We start from the raw sequence: 14,794 nt of genomic DNA, 5'->3' as shown, positions 1-14,794 counted from the left end.
TACAAAAAGAATATATGTTTTCATACAAGAATTTCATTATTTTTAATTATAGTAACATAGAGATGGATAGTACTTATTTTAATTTATTTATGAAAGGGTCCAAATTTGTCCCTAGTAAGAAAAAATAAAGTTAGTAAATTATTAATCGATCTTAAGCTGTTTATTAGAAAAAAGGGGTTCATATTAGAAGCTCAAAGGTCCTGTTCAGCGAATACAAAAAGAGCGACACGTATTGCTTGAACCACGAAAACAGCGAACGTTCAAAACTGGGAAATTCGAAATGTCGATTCATCATAGTTGGCCCATCTGCAGTATAACTTGGTAAGGTAAGTGCGCAATAGTTACAGAACTTAGGGTTAGGATGTGGGTTAAGGAAAGTGCATATATAGGTAATGTATGTAAGGTTTAATGTAGGGTTAGAAGTAAGCTTTTGTTAAGTGTATGTGTATGGATTATTTAGTTTGTTGGAGTATATCTCTGTAGGGTAAGTGTGCGATAGTTATGGACCTTAGGGTTAGGGTGCAGGTTAAGGTAAGTGCATAGATATAGTGTATGTATGTGGTTTATTTATTTTGTTTGGGTAGGTAGTATGTCACGGGTGGTGGGGTTGGCCGAGTATGAAGATATGTGATTTTAAATTTCGTGGTTTACGGCATTCGGCGTATTCGCAGTTCAGTAAATATGTGTCGCTCTTTTCGTATTCGCTGAACAGGACCTTCGAGCTTCTAATATGAACCCAAAAAAAGAATATGGAATTGTTACACCTGAATGCAGTGGAAGAGATGAGAGTATGAGCTTTAGGAGAAAAAGTACATATAACTCTTAATTGCACCCCCGATTGAAAAACTTTGAAATAGTTGTAGAAACAGAGTTAAGAAAAGCACTGCAGAAGGTTAGAGTAAGCCCAAACCTCCCCCCTGGGAGAAAGACAATTATTGCTAGTATTAAGAACAGTAACATAAGGGTAATGAGGCTAGATCAAGGGGGAGGGATGGTGATAATGGATAATATATTATATTTAGGTAAGATGATGAATATGCTCAATGATGAAAGTAAATATGCCAGAGTCTCAAAAAATGAAATTAATATTGCCTATTCTAAGACAGATTTTACATTCTGTAATTCTGCCTTTTGTAAGTTTATAAATTTATGTACTTACATCACATAATGATGTAAATTCTGTATATTAGATATATTCTAATGCTGCAAATCTATGTACTTTATATTATGTAATGGAGCTTTTCTCCTCGGGTCTCCACTGAAAATGGGCCACAAGCCCAGCTGGACTAATCCGGTTAACAAACAATAAATAAATAAATAAATAAATAATAAATTTAAAGATTTATCACTAGAAGGTTTGATAGACTTAGATGCTTATAATTATTTATGGATGGATAAGCCTTTTATACCATCCATTTTTGGGATTCCTAAGGTGCATAAAAATGTAATAGATCCCCCACTTAAGCCATTTGTGGCTGATAATGGATCTAAAACATATCCTATAGCTAAATATATAGATTTAAAGTTAGAAAGTTAAAACCAATGTGGATAGAGCAAGAAGGAATATTAAAGGATTCATGGGATTTCTTAAAAGGGATAGAAAGGAATTTGTATAATAAAGATATAATATTCATTACAATAGGCATTGTAGATCTATTTTCTGCCATACCTCATGAAAAGGAGCTGGAATGGTTTGAAGAGACCGTGGTAGAAAAGGCCACATTTAATTTCAGAGACTTCAGAGCGTTATTAGAATTAATGGAAATTGTGCTGCACAACAACTTTATCCATTTTGAAGGGGAATTTTTTAAACAAATAAGTGGGGTTGCAATGGAAGCATGTTGTGCTCCAAGTTATATGAATATGCATATGTGGGAGAAAAAGTATATTCACAACACAATATTCTCCTTATGCAAGTTGTTGGAATATGTATAAGCAAAATTTAGATGATATCTGCATTTTTTGGACAGATACAGAAGATAAATTGAAAGAATTCTTAAACTATATCAGTACAACTACAGAATTCCTTAAATTTACTAAGGAACAAGTGAATTATTTGGATGTTACAATTCATAAACTTGAAGCCAAGGAACAGTTTAAATCTACAGTATACAGAAAAGACACTTTTTCAAACTCATATTTGTATTTTACCAATGCACACCCTTATGAACAAAAAAGAAGTATCCTAAAGGGTCACTTTATAAGAATACTGGGAATGACTTCAGAAGAGGGGGACTTTAAAAATGAGTGTTTTAGATTGAAAGAAATGTTTTTAGAGAGAATATACCCAGTTAGCCTTATAGATGAGGTAATTAAATAAGTAAATGCAAGGAGAGGAGATAGAAACATTCCCATTCTGGGGAAAATGAATATTAACTTGAAGCCTGTAAAATCAAAAAAGTGTTAACAGCAATAATTTTAAGCATATGGTGAAAGAAGGAGAAGGTTCAGCATGTACAGGAGCATTTGTAATGAACTACAACAAAGATGCTAATATTATTAAAAATATTATAACTAAAATTGGAAAATATTTGCCAGTTTATTGGACTTACAGGGGGATATTTAAACAGCCTATAAAATTTACATTTAAGAAAAGTTATAATATTAAAAACATCTTAGAAATATTAAAGGATAAAAAGATAAAGGGTTCATGAGAAGCAGGAAAGGTACATTTAAATGTGGAACATGTGCCCAGTGTGCCCATATTAGTAACAGTTAAGGTATTTATATACATAGTACAGATATGCAAGCCAAAATTTACACAGATTGTAATGGTAAAGGGGTGCTCTATCTGACCCATTGCAAATGCTGTTTAGCTTTTTATGTGGGGAAGACAGAAAGGGCACTAAAGTAAAGGATCTATGAACAATTATATGACATTGAAAAGAAAGACATAACAAATGCCCTGTATAAGCATACTTTAAGCTGTAAAGAAGCTAAATATACATTTTTTTGTGCTTGAAGAAGGTCCACAGGGTTCAAGAGGTGAACCACGGAAGACAAAGATAGAATACCAGGTGATATATTGGCAGCTGATACTGGAAGCCAATACTCCCCCGGGATTAAATGAAAATATTTCCCTGGCACCAATTTTAAAATTTAGGTCAGCTAGGCTATAGAGAAGATACTTAAGAAGTTTGTTTTATAGCATATAATTTTAGATTTAACTAATTATATTTTTTAAATAGAGTGAGTGTGTTGAATAGATTTAATTGATTTTATAGGGGTAATAAAATAGCAATAACCAACAACATGGGTGTGGTATATTGAAGATTTACCAACAGTTGGTGTGGTTTAATCACAAGGGTGAAGCCTGAGTGATTAAACAAAGCCAACCATGGCTAAATCTTCAATATACCATACCATACCACAGAATCAGTTATTGCTATTATACAATAACATTATTTAAGAAAAAAATTCTTATTTTTCTTAAATAATTTCCTTTTATAATGGCACTATAGTGTTCTTCCACATTGTTCCTGATTTTGGGTTTTACACCTGCTGCTGTTAGCCATTATGCAAACTGACTAGGATGCAACAGGTTTGGCTGCTGATGTTTTCCTTCTGGATCACTAAGGGGATTGGTTGCTTTTGGTCTCTGTTTCTATTAATAAATCCTCAGAAGTTATTCTGGCTCATTACACCTTTAGAGCCTTTAGGGTAGGAGAACCATACCATCAGTGCAATCACAGCAATTAACAGTATAGACTCTTGTGAAGCTGTTAGTTGTCAGATGAACTAATAAAGGTAAGACATCAAGTTGTGCTCCTTCTTGAATATGCAGATCAGCCTATGTTTACAAAACAAAACACACAAAGTAACTTTTACTCTGTTTTCACTTTCTGACTCCCCATGAAACATTCAAGACACTTCATTTATCTAATTACTCTGTTCAGGTTATCTAAAGTTGCTTTGCCTGCTTTCTCACACCATATAATTTACTTTTCTATTTCTTAGTTTTCTATAAATTTTCATCTTAGACCACTGAAGTCTATTCTACTCCACTCCTTAGTGGTTTACGGTGCATCGCTATTTTGTGTGTTGTCCTATATAGTGAAAGTGTTCATAAGATACGGCTATGATGTTCAGCATAGAAGAAAAATCAAGCACATTTTCAGTTTCTATGTGCTGGCATTTACAATGAGCATTCTGGTTGAGCTGACCAATCAGCATGCTACTTTCTGAATGTTAATTGCCAGCCATTGTATAATATCATATTTATTACTGGAAAACATCTGGGTTAGTGTTTTGAGAAAGGAACATCAAATATTTATTATTATTTTTTAAAAAATGTTATGTACTAGTTTGGTCACTGGAAGGCAGTATAAGACCAGTTTTACTTCACAGTTAGAAAGAATTTTAATATTGTTTATTTATCAATATTGTTCATTCATGAAATGTTTATCTTACATGATTGGTACATAATTTGCAGTGTATGGAAATGAAAAAGAGATTGTAAAGTAGAATTTAGTATCTAATATAGAAGAATAATAGGAACATTTGGATATATTTTTTGTATTTAATTGGCTTATTGTTGAAGTTAATTGTGATTAATAGATTAATAGTTTAATTGAATAAGGTATAAAAGGGGAAGGATTAGGTTCATTTTATTATCTGAAGAAGTCCTAAGGAAGGGTGAAAAACATGGTGATCTTGTTAAGCGTTTTATCCTTTTTGCGTGCATTATAATATGTTCCTGCATGTTTTTTGATTGTATTTATTGAACTATTCTTTGATTCTTGGGCTGGTCAGTTATTATATCATGTATACCTCTGCAGTGCCTTTTTGAACTGTTGTTTGTTGTGATGAGTTGAGGCTGGCAGCACTGGCACTGTCAGTCTTTCATGGTGGTGAAGGCTTGTAGACTTGCTGCCACTGGAATATATACAAATACCATGTATTACTCTGCTAGGAGAAATCCACACTGAAAATACTGCACATATTTTATATACTTCCACACTGGCTGAAATATTGTTAATATTGTCTTTTCTTGCTAACCCTTTTTGTTAGAGAATTTACTTTTGATATGCATTTTTGTTATTGTATGAATCATGAATCATTTAATTATCCTGAAAGATTAGTCCAATTCTCCTTATACCCAGTAGCCTACCGGTTGGTCCAAGGTGAGCTGTATTTAACGTTTTAAGCCATGAAAGACTCAATCCTATTTGACCGCTGGTTTCTTCACAAAACCAGTGGCTGTACAAACACTTGCACTAGAGGCTTAAATCTTCACCAAAACCTTAACAAGACTAACGGGAAGGATAGGTTCTTGACACAGCATATTTCCAGCCTATGGAAAAGGTTGCCACTACAGATCAAGCAAAGTACTACTCTGACTACCTTTAAGACTTGTCTTGATGACTGGATGCTTAGACACAAATTTACACTATGTTTACCTTGTAAGGTCCTGAGGTGTGTGCCGCTCGTCTAGTCAGGATGAAGTAGATGAACATTGTGGGTTCTTGTTCAAGCAGGTTTATTATATACAAATACATAAGAAATGAGACTAAGTAACTTTAACTTATATACAAAGTAGCTAGCATACATGTACATGTTCACACTTAGAGTCTGTATCACAGAAACAATGCTGTGATAACGGTTCTGATACAGGAAGATGTCTGTGATTTCTCCTGTACTCCACACCCTCTGATTTCAAAAGTAGGATCTTGTCTCTGCACATATACTTGTTACCTGACCAATCCCATCAAAACCTTTTGCCATTTGTATCCTCACTGTCTCTCCTTCTTTCAATGGATGAAGAAATCTGTTTGATTTGATATAGCTGGACCTCTGGAAAGAAGGATTTCTGAATAATTAGGCTTTAATTGCTTTGCTGATTTTAGATTTTGGCCTCAATAAACTGGATCTGATAGGCAGTGTTGTTCTGTTTTGCCTAGATAGAAGTCTCTGAGCAAGCAAGCCAAGTATATTGTCACAGAGTATGTTTCTGAGATTGAGTAAATTCAAAAAGATGTTGGTATTGTAACACTTTGACTTTTCTAGTGCATGCCTTGCACTCTGTACTGTACGTTCTGCTAGTCCATTTGACTGCGGATATTCTGGACTACTAGTAACATGTACAAAGTCCCCATTTCTTACAAATTTTTGAAATAACTGACTGGTAAATTGGGTATCATTGTCAGAGATAAACTTCTGTGGACTTCCATGGACTGAAAAATGGCATTTCAACTTGGTAATGACAGCAGTGGACATTAGGTAGTAAATCAATCTCAAACCAGTTTGCAAAAGAGTCTATCAATACTAAGTAATGCTGATTGTTCCACTTGAATATATCAGTGGCTACTGTTGACCAAGGTAGTTCAGGAGCTTGACTTAGCTGAAGTGGTTCTTTTTGCAAATGCGGTTTAGTACTATTGCATACTGAACATGAAGAAAGTAATTTCTCAATGTCATTTGCTAGAGCAGGCCAAAATACTAGTCCTCTCATCCTTGTATTGGTAGCTTCGGAACCTGGGTGACCACGATGCAAAATCTGGATGTATTCATGTTGTAAGGAAGTGGGAACAACAATTTTAGGACCTTTGAAAATAATGCCATCTTCCATCAACATCTCATCTCTGTAAGGAAAATAGGTTTGCACTTCAGGTGGTACAGTAGATTGCTTTGATGACCATCAAACATTAATGTAGTGGTTGAGCTTTTACAAAATTGGATCAGTCTTTGTATGATCTCTCTGCTCATAGAATCTTGTGGTAGAAAAATTATGCACTTCCATGATATCAAAGTCAAACATTTCTGCGTCAAGTTATTCCATTGTATTTCTGGGTGATCTGGATAAGGTATCAGACAGATAAAGAAGTTTGCCTTTTGTATAGACCATTTTCAAGGTTGTAGTTCCACAATTTGAGCATCACTCTTTGTAATCTAATTGGAGCTGAATGCATAGGCTTCTTTAAAATAGTAACTAGAGGTTGATGATCAGTTTCAATCTGAATATCTCGACCATATATATAATCATGAAACTTGGAACATGCAAATACTATTGCCAAAAGATCTTTCTGAATTTGAGCATATTGTATTTCAGTTTGGGTAAGTGTTCTAGAGGTATAGGATACTGGTCTGCACTCTTGAAGAATAACTGTGCCAAGACAAAATTTTGAAGCATCACAGGAAAAAGTGACTGGTTTATTCACATCATTGCATCTTAATGTAGGTGGGGTGGCAATTTTCTGCTCAAGGTCTTCAAATGCCTTCTAGTGCTATTTTAATCATGACTATGTAACATTTTTTACATGTTAGCTCTCTCAAAGGTGCTGTCAACTCACTGAAGTCTGGTATAAACTTGCCTAAATAGTTGACCATACCAAGAAAATGTTGCAGATCTTGAACATTATCTGGTGCTGACATCTCAAAAATGTCTGCTTGCTTGGACGGGTCTGCTCTCAAGCCAATACTAGTAAACAAATGATCTACATATGTAACTTCTGGTAGTCTGAATTTGCACTGTAGAGGATTGGATGGTATAGTGGTGCAGCGGCAGTATTGTTGCCTCGCAGCAAGAGGTTGTCCAGTTTGATTCTTGGCTGGGGCACCTTCTTTGTGGAGTCTGCATGTCCTCCCTGCATTCATGTGGGTTTCCTCTAGGTGCTCCAACCCCCCCCCCCCACGTTACTAAGACATGCATCTGGAGCATTTCTCCCCAGGCCCCCACTGAAAATTGGCTTTGTTCCAAGTCAGACTTTTCCTGGTAAACAAATGTTAAATAAATAAGTTCAATTCAGCTGCTCTGTCTAGAACTCTCTTAAGATTTCTGTCATGCTCTGCTTCATCTTTTCCTCTGACCAATAAATCATCTACTATTATGGCACAAGGATAACCTGAAAAAAATTGCTCCACTGCATGCTGAAAGACTTCACTTGCAGAATTTTTCCAAATGGCATCCTGAGGAATCTGTAGCTTCCAAATGGGGTACTGAAAGGTAGTCAGTAATGAAGATTTGTGATCAAGCATCACTTGCCAAAATTAACTTTTTGCATCCAAAACAGAAAAAAACAGTGGCATTCAGTATTAGAGCAGTTACTTATTCTACTTTATGCATAGGATGATGTTGTCTCTTTAATTCTTTGCTCAAATCTCTTGGATCAATGTATATCCTGATTTTTTCTGAGCCTTTTTTATGAGCTGCTACCATGGACGGCACCCATTCAGTAGGTTCTGTAGCTGGACAAATTATACCTTGCTGCACCATTTTATCCAGCTGAGCCTTGACTTTGTCCTGAATAGCTATTGGAACTTTTCTTGCTGGTCTGACCACTGGACTGACTTCTGGGTCTAACTTTATAGTATACACAACTGGAAATTGCCCAGCTTGTCACTGAAAACATCAGCATACTCTGAAAAAATAGTGTGAGTGAAGCTGGAACTAGGACATGTGCTTATTTGATGAACTTCTTTGGTAAAAGAAAGCAGATTCATTCTCAAACTGTCTCTCAGACCCAATAATGACTGCACAGGTCTTCACACTACATATAATAATAAGCTATAACAGTTCTTAGCCAAATGACATGAAAGCACTACTGAGCCTTCGGTTTGAATTTCTTCACCTCCATAAGCAAAATGTTTTGCACAACTGGCCACATTTAGTTGTTCACCAGCTCCCACCTTAGCAAAAGTGTCTACTGACATAACATTACACTTTGAACCAGTGTCTACTTTGAGCTCATTGGATTTACCATTGATCTGGACAGTATAAAATGCTTCATTCTTTGCCAATAAATCTACCACATCAAACTTTTCACCAGTTACTGATAACACTAGCCACATAGAAAGTAGACTGCAACCCTACTTGATCAACTTACTTTTTCAAATGACCTTCTTTATAACAGTGTGAGGCTTACGTGATTTGCAAACGTTTTTTGAAATTATTTCATTTTCTACACTTGTGGTATTGCTAACCTCTTTTAGACTCATGGTTGGCACCACAATTGCAGCAGTTAACAATAAAGCTTGATTTGGGTTTTGCTGATTCACCCTTGTACTGCACTGAGCATGCTCTCTTTACTGATGTAGTCTTGGAACTTGCTAGAAGACTATGGGTCTGCCTTGAAAACCTTGCAGGGGCTGCTGCTGCTACTGCCATGTGCTTAGGCCTGCTTTTGCTAGTCACGTGTTGCATTCTGTCATTTGTTCTGGAGCCTGCTGAAACCACACTCTTCACTTCCAAGCATATTTGTGTGCCTCTCTGTAACTTCATGGATTTGACAAATCTCTATAGCTTTGCTCAGGGTTAAATAACTGTCACGAAGCAATAAATGTCTCACTGCAGCACTATTAATACCGCACACAAGCCTGTCCTTTATTAACTCATCTTTTAAGTCACCAAACTTACACGTTTTAGCTTTGTTTCTCAGGTCAGTAATATAAGCTGCAAAAGTTTCTCCTTGCTTTTGTTCTCTTGTATAAAACAAATGCCTCTCTAATGTAACATTAGTCTGGGAGTGGCATATTTCTCTAAACTTGAACTTCAAACACTCAAGATCTTCCTTTGATTCAGCCTGTACAATAATATGACAATTTGTCCCTTCACCTTCAAATACTGCTGGTGCATACACAAAAGAACACTCTCTTTCAATTGCCTCTGGCCCAACTAGGTTTAGCAAAATGAATGCCCTGTTTCATATCGCCTACTTAGAGGCAATCTCTGCTTGACTTACAAAGCCATGTCTGACCCAGCTCTGTTAGAAATGCTACATCTAAGGAAATCCCAATCCCTCTGCACCACACGCTCCAGAGACCTCAACCTCATTACCACAATTAACATAACATGTTGGAGAGACAGGTTCATAACCCAGAGACTGCTCATGCTATGGAACAGACTTCCCATACATGTCAAGCAGTGCACCTTGCTGACCCTCTTCAAGAGAAATCTTGATGAGTGGATGGGTAACAGAAAATTCACCCCTGGGATAACTCCAGTGGCTCTGCTCGACAGAAACACTGGGAACTAAGGTCGGGTGGTACTATGCCAGTGTAATCCTATGGCTAGGCTTGTAAAGGCCCTAGGGCCATTAGCCTAGTACACACCTATAAACCTATGGTACATGCATCTTTGTCAGAATAAGCTGCTTGTATGAATATATCATATTCTTACTCAAATATTCTCCAGTTCTCTGCAATATTCTGATCAAATACAGTTGGACCTGGTTTATGAAATGCCTCTGCCATATTAATATACACCAGTGAAGACTATTACAAGTATGCATGAACGCACACACTTATAAATATGCCAGAAATTTATGCCAGTACTTGTAACTATGTCCGATACGACAACAAGCCTCTCTTGAAATCACTGTACTGTAAAAAGTCACACTCTTGAAATCACTGTACTGTAAAAAGTCACTTCTCATCAGTTTAAGAAACATTTCAAATAACTGCACTGTACGAATAAACTGGGCAGAAGAAGCTCAGAGCAAGAAACATTTCGAAGTAACTGCATTTTGCGAATAAACAGTACACAGCACACTGAAATTTCCCCAAAATGGCTGTACTTTGCTAAATAACTCTGTACAGTGCAATAAACACTTTGTAATGGCGGCCCTCTGCGAATAGACATACCTTGCACAAGAAACTTTTTGAAATGGCTGTATTTGACCGCCCTTTACAAAATAGTTGCATTTTTCACACAATAAACTCTTCAAAATAAATGCACAATAAGAAGCATTCACTGCAAGCACTTTTACACACTTTAAGATACTTTGAACAACTCTAGTTATGCTTTTCAGGGCTTTGGTCAATGCAAAATAGTAGTTAATGCCAAAACACAGTAATTTACCAAAAAACATGCAGTCGCCTTGCTTATTTATGCTTAATGTGCCCTTTTTTTGCCCTTATTTATATCTGTTTTGCTCATTTAATCTCTTTTCATGCCCAATATACTTTTTTGTGCTCGTTTTAACTCTAACATGCTCGTTTTACAAAGTAATTCTGAGACCCTAATATGCTTTTCTGGCAATCGTTTTATCAAATATCTTAATTTCAAAGATTTTGTTTAATCAATAAACTTTTTTATGTCACTTGTTTGCTTAATAAATGTTTCCATGCTATTTGTTTGCTTAATAATGCATTCTGTGCCCTTGCAATGCTCTGTTTTATCTTTTTTATAAAATAAATCATTTGTGCAAGCTTTCATTACCTTTTGTTCATTTCTGGCCCTTTTTGCATTTGTTTCACTTAGTTTACCTTCACTGTTAACTCTGCACCTCGTGGCTCTGGAAAGCAGTCTCTGGAATCTCAGTTCTAACACCATGTCACTTATCTAGTCAGGATGAAGTAGATGAACATTGTGGGTTCTTGTTCAAGCAGCTTTATTATATACAAATACATAAAAAATGAGACTAAGTAACTTTAACTTATATACAAAGTAGCTAGCATACATGTACATGTTCACACTCTGGCTGCATTTCTCAAAATCGCACTGAAACTAGTACGTGCTTGCTATTTATATGTATGTTCAGTCCTTGGAAATGCTTCTTAAAGGTACAACACAACTCACTATTCTACAGTGTGCTACTAGCTCATGGCATACCTGTTCTCTGCCATTTCTAGAAAAAGGAACTACAATTAGCCCAGTCTCCATTTCTGCATAGCCATTTCAACACCATCCCCCAGATTTACGAAAGCTTGCACGGAGTGCAAGAAGAGTGTAGGAGTTCACGCCAGTGCGATCCAGGAACAGCCAGCAGGGGCATGCACGAGAGCTGCTAAAGCTACTCTTGCACGGACAGCATCATGGTATGCAAATTACCTCATTTGCTGGTGAAAGCCATGCAAATGAGGTAAATTTGCGATCCAGGAAACACTATCCTGTCCATGGAAAATTAGTTTGGGTAAGTGCTCTAGAGGTATAGGATACTGGTCTGCACTCTTGAAGAATAACTGTGCCAAGACAAAATTTTGAAGCATCACAGGAAAAAGTGACTGGTTTATTCACATCATTGCATCTTAATGTAGGTGGGGTGGCAATTTTCTGCTCAAGGTCTTCAAATGCCTTCTAGTGCTATTCTAATCATGACTATGTAACATTTTTTACATGTTAGCTCTCTCAAAGGTGCTGTCAACTCACTGAAGTCTGGTATAAACTTGCCTAAATAGTTGACCATACCAAGAAAATGTTGCAGACCTTGAACATTATCTGGTGCTGACATCTCAAAAATGTCTGCTTGCTTGGACGGGTCTGCTCTCAAGCCAATACTAGTAAACAAATGATCTACATATGTAACTTCTGGTAGTCTGAATTTGCACTGTAGAGGATTGGATGGCATAGTGGTGCAGCGGCAGTATTGTTGCCTCATGTTGGTAATGGAGTACATTTCTGCAAATAGCTAAATGGAGCTATGCCAGCTCCAAATAAAGGATGCATACAGTTGAGGAAGCATGCCAATGACCAAATATAAGGCCTTTGGCATTATAAAATGTTTAAAAATATAACAATTTAACCCCCCCCCCCCCTCGATCTCCGATGTTTAAGCATAGCACAGCACTGTGCAAATGTGTGGCGCTTATAAAAACAAGAAAATAATTTAAAAAAAGCCAAAATTAGGCATTTTCACTAAAAAGCTTATTCTGCCATGCAGTTGTAATGGCAGGCTGAAGACAACATGGCCACTGAGTAGCGGTTGCTAAGGGGAGGAAGCTCAGTGTGAGAGATGTAACCATGCATTACTAGGCAATCCTATGCAAATGAGGATAAGGATAGTGAATCCCAATTTTCCCCAGCATGTGAGGCATGTCCCAAGAGTGTAAGTGTAGGAGTAGGTGAGTAGAAGACTAGAATATAGGTGACATCATGAGGGGGGGTGTCAGACAGACTGTAAGCTAATTGGAGCACAGTGGCCTGTGTTTGCCCTGAGTTGCTCAGGATTGCAAAGAGGCATGAATACAGTTGTCTTATTTGAAAACCTCAAACCCAAGGTGCACACTGTTAAAAGGTAGGAAACTCCTTGCAAACATGCACACAGAGTGTGCACGCATGTGCGCTTGTTTGTGCAGCACTTACCCCTGGGCAGAAACAGAAAGGAAAAATGAAGGAAAAGAAGTAGTAGGAAGTTAACCAAGGAGAACTACCAGAGCTGCCAGGTGAAATATATCAGAATAAGCCAATTACACAGGCAGCAGACTAGCCCAGCCCAGCACTTTAAACTCTGCAACCACCCCCCCCCTGTTTTTTCTCAAGAACTCTGCAACACTGCAGTATACAAAGAGGGAAAGCTTAAAAAGCTTAAGTCAGACAAAATGTTAGGGGCTGCTCTTACTATCATAAACCAACATGTGCAAGGTGCTGAGGGTGATGATGTTGTGAATGCTGCTGAGCAACCCACAGTGAGGAGACAGACAAAAGTGTACAGACCCAGGGTAACCTACCAGGGGGTACATGAGCTGGAGATAGTGGAGCACTATAGGGTGGACAGAGACCTCCTACAGCAAATTGTTGAGCTGTGCTGGCCACGCCTCACACACAGAACGAACAGAGGGGAACCCATCCCATTGGATACCAAGGTATGTGTTGGCCTAAGAATACTAGCTACAGGTACCTTCCAAAGACCAACTGGTGATATTATGGGGATTTCACTGGCATCAGCATCCAGGGAACTCCACCAGTTCCTGGATGCCATGTCAGCACATGTCGGTGACCATTTATATTTCTCCAATTCCCGTGAGGCATTGGCCAGCAATATGCGTCTTTTCCACCAAATAGCAGAATACCCTGAGGTAGTGGGTGCAATAGACTGCACGCACATACGCATCAAAGCACCACCTGGTGAGCAGGGTAGGGTCTACATCAACTGCAAGGGCTTCCCCTCCATCAACTGCCAGGTCATGTGTGATGCCCAGGGCATAATAATGAATGTGTGTGCTGGCTGCCCTGGAAGCTATCACGATTCCCACATCTGGCATCTGACACATCTGTACCAGAGATTTGCCAATGGGGACATCCCTGATGGTCACCTAGTGGGGGATGCTGGGTACGCACTGGAGCCGTGGCTGATGACACCCATCAGAAATGCACACACACCTGAACAAGAACTCCATACTGAGGCAAACGCACAAACAAGAAACATAATTGAGCATTTGTTTAGGATGCTCAAGTCACAGTTCCGGTGCCTGGACACATCTGGTGGAGCCTTGCAGTACTCACCAACTACATGTACCCAAATTGTTATGGTATGTGCCATGCTACACAATATGATCCTGCGGAAACAGCTGCAGCAGGAACAGCATGGGGCAGGCCAAACAGCCCCCCACCATTGCCAAGGCCTGCAGAGGCACAGCGTGACTCAGAGGAGGAACAACCTGAGCCTGCTCCAGTAGGCAGAAGGAGGCGTGCCCAGTATGCCCTAGCCTTGGCAAAGAGGCAATGCATAGCACATACATTGACTCAGTAGGAACCCTAGAAATTACACCTCTCTCTGACTTGCACATACAGTAAAAGAGATGCCTAACTTGACACTACCTGTTTTCAAACATGTAAAGGGAGTGTACTATGTGCATCTGACATAGGCAGCACTGCAGCACCACCTGAGGCATGAGTGCCCTATTTTAAGAAATATAAAGCACTTCTAAGCAAATTGTACCAGTATTGAGCATATTTAAATCCAATTGCACATAGCTGCGCACTGTGCTATCCAGCGCAACGTCGGGCAAAGTCGGGCAAAGTTTAGCAAAGTCAGGTAAACTTGCTCACACCTGCTTTACTGTTCCTTAACCAGTCAGGTCTGCCCAGCAGGAAAATAAAAAGCAGTGACAGGGCTCGAACTCAGGATACTGTGCACTA

This window comes from Protopterus annectens, chromosome 6.part1, assembly GCF_019279795.1.
Source record: "Protopterus annectens isolate FY-2018-M chromosome 6.part1, PAN1.0, whole genome shotgun sequence".
Lineage (NCBI taxonomy): Eukaryota > Metazoa > Chordata > Ceratodontiformes > Protopteridae > Protopterus > Protopterus annectens.
This window is presented reverse-complemented; position numbering follows the sequence as displayed.